Genomic DNA, 3,685 nt, shown 5'->3' on the forward strand with positions numbered 1-3,685 from the left:
AAATGTGCATGCGATAGGCACGAAGTGGGTCTTCAAATGTAAGAGAGATGAGAAAGGGGTTGTTATCAGGAATAAGGCGAGGCTGGTTGTTAAAGGCTTTAATCAACAAGAGGGGATTGATTACAATGAAGTATTTGCTCCTGTGGCAAGATTGGAAGCCATTCGGCTGTTTTTGGCATTTGCTGCTCATAAAGAGATGAAAGTTTTTCAGTTGGATGTGAAGAGTGCGTTCCTAAACGGTAAAGTCGATGAGGTTGTGTATATTGAGCAACCTCCGGGTTTTCCTGACCCTGACTTTCCCGATCACGTGTACAAGCTAAGTAAAGCGCTGTATGGACTACATCAGGCACCTCATGCCTGGTACTCAACGTTATCTGATTACTTGCTTGAGAATGAGTTTGAAAGAGGTAAGATTGATAGCACGTTGTTCTTCAAGAGAAAGGGAAGCGACTTTCTGCTGGTGCAAGTCTACGTGGATGACATTATCTTTGCTGCATCAAAGGTCACCATGTGTCAGGAGTTTGAGGCCGTCATGAAGAAGAGATTTGAAATGAGTGGTATGGGTGAACTAACTTTCTTTTTAGGATTGCAGGTTGATCAGAAGAAAGACGGGATGTTCATTCATCAGACGAAGTATGTCCATGATGTTCTCAAACGCTTCAAGATGGAGGACAGCACTCCATATGAAACTCCAGTCTGCGTCAATCACAAATTGGGTGCTGATTCAGATAACGATGCAGACGTGGACCCAACCCAATATCGGGCTGTTATAGGTTCTTTAATGTACTTAATTGCTTCTAGGCCTGATATAATGTTTTCTGTTTGTCTTTGTGCACGCTTTCAGGCAAACCCAAAAGAATCTCATTTGAAGGGTGCGAAGAGGATACTGCGGTATCTCAAGGGCAAGCCGAAGCTGGGGTTGTGGTACCCGAGAGGAGGAGACTTGGAGCTAGTCGCTTACACAGATTCTGATTATGGAGGGTGCAATCAGAGTCGGAAATCTACAACTGGTGGATGTCAGTTTCTTGGTGGCAGATTGGTGTCGTGGCAATGCAAGAAGCAGACTTCAGTCGCAATTTCAACCTGTGAAGCAGAATACATGGCAGCATCCAACTGCTGCTCCCAGGTTCTTTGGATTCAACAACAGTTGCGCGACTATGGTCTGAATTTCTCACTTACTCCTATTTGCATTGATAACACTGCTGCTATCTCAGTAACTAACAATCCCGTGAAGCACAGTAAAACTAAACATATTGACATACGTCATCATTTTATATGGGATTGTGCTGAGAAAAAGCTGATTGAGCTCGAAAAGGTTGACACGTTAGATAATTTCGCTGACTTATTCACGAAAGCGTTTGACAAATCTAGATTTCAAAACCTTGTTGAGCTGAATGGGGTGATCAATCCCGAGTAACCGTGCTTTCTTATGTTTGTTTAAAAAAAAAAAATTACGTCACTGTCGCTTAGAATTATGTCGGTTGCCTCAGTTTGAAGGACATGTCTTAGGATATGTTTGGTCCTCATTTCTACTTGTAGAATATGAGGATAGCCATTAACCAGATGACTGAAAGTGACCGGGGCGGTTTACGATGAGTTTTCATTCTTTCGCTGAAAATTAGTCGATCATACTTAGTTAGAAGGACACATACTAGTATGTGGTCGGTCCAGCTGATCCATTGGATCTTCGGGATAGCCGTTAACCTGAAGACTTTGATTTGGTCGGGGCGATAGAAGTTAAATTTTTCTTTTCGGGAGATGAAATTATTTTTCAAGTCTACTACTTCGTAAGAAGTTACTTTACTATGTTTAACAGAAAATTGGTCCAACCTTGGAAAGTGATAGATATACTGATTCTGTGTGCTTAACTAGTGAAGTTATTAGGCTTAAAAGTCTTTAGAACAGTCATTGTATGTCATGGTAGCTTTTATGGTGCGTAAAAGTAGAAGTGATACTAACTAAATCTACTCGATTTTATGTGGAAACTCCTTAAGAGTTGTGCATGTCTTCATACATATCTTTCCAAATGATAGGCAGAAAAGCGATTACCCAGTCATACACGAGCCCGTGAGTGTTCTAAGTCCCGTGAAGATAGCGTGTCAAGACACTGCAGTGATCCAGATTCGGGACTTGCAGTTATTTTCTACTTGAAGTTGTGTATATATATGTTAGATTAAAAAAAAATGTGTGTGTATTCTAGAGTTCATAAGGTTAATGATTCTCAATCAAGACGCAAGAAGGTGAACGGGAAACAGAGTCTAAGATCGAAGTGTAATCACTACTTAATCAGACACTACGGGTCAAGGTCAATTCGGGGTGACTTGGGGAAAGCCAAATACGCTTTGAGAATAGATAGGAGGCATCATAATCTCTGAGTTGTTGCCCACTTAAGTTTTGAGCTTAATTGAACCTAACTCGTATCACAGAAACGATGAAAACCATTCTAAGTAGATTACCTGCTTACAACCTGTTTCTTTATGTCATAATACAGCTGAACACGGATCTGTGTGACAGTCACGAAATTAGTATGATTCCTGTTCGGATCTTTTCTAAAACATGGTAGTCCCTGTCGAGACTGAAATTTGATCCCGTGTACCTTTAATTTTAAAAGTTTTTTTATTTTTGGAGTTGTATGATTTTATACCTGGTTACTTGGTCTTGATCGTTTCATTTAACGCTTTAAAGGATGTTTTCTAACTTAGTTGCAAATTGTTCAAATTATGGGGTTTGTTTTGAAAGATTTTTAATTTCAGCGAAGTTCTGCATAACTTCGCCTGATAGGCGAAGTTATCCACAACTTCGCCGATACATCTGTGACCCTATATAAAGGACTTTAAAGGTCAAACTGTTCATTTATTTCAAAACCCAGCGAACTTATACTCACAGAAACCTCGACGAACTTATCGATTCTATTATCATCAATCATTCTGTGTTTCTTTCTCAATTTCATTGTCGATTAAAGGTGTGTAGGGTTCCATATTCGTATAATCATTGTCGTTAATGATTATCACAGGTCGATACGACCCGTTTCGTGACCTCGATTATTTGAAACCTAAAAAACCGATTTTCAAACTTGTTTTTACGTGATAGTAAACCACTTGAACGTATAAAACTTCATAAAATCATGTATTTCGGAGTCTTTGATCTCCGAAATCATCATCTACACGTCGTTCAAAATCCTAACTGTTGCCGATTCAAATTCGGCGAAGTTACAGTTTAGGCGAAGTTATCCGTAACTTCGCCTGAGGTTTAACTTCGCCTGATTATTGATTTTGAAACAGTTTATGAGGCGATGTTGTGATTAGGCGAAGTTATCCGTAACTTCGCCTAGACCATTTTACTTAACTATTTTCAGACGAAGTTCAAGTTGAAGCGAAGTTGTTTTCCAACTTCGCCTCACCTTTAACTTCGCCTATACAGAATTGATCACAACTTCGCTCATGGTAACAGGCGAACTTGTGATTCGCTTTCACGTTTATCTAACTTAACCTGTTTGTTGCAGATATGGCTGCTATTGCTGGAGCAGGTGGTGCAGGCGGTGATGACGGAGGTGATCAACAAAGACAGTTCTTCCCGGGTCACAACATGTATATCACCTTAGACCCGGAAGCGAGCGGAGTTGATGATTTCCGCGAAATCATCACATTCCTTTTACGCTCGAGGATATTCCACGCCATTACAACAA

This window comes from Bidens hawaiensis, unplaced genomic scaffold (genome assembly GCF_021521415.1).
Source record: "Bidens hawaiensis isolate Kalapana, Puna unplaced genomic scaffold, B.hawaiensis_p1.1 tig00002825_1, whole genome shotgun sequence".
NCBI lineage: Eukaryota > Viridiplantae > Streptophyta > Magnoliopsida > Asterales > Asteraceae > Bidens > Bidens hawaiensis.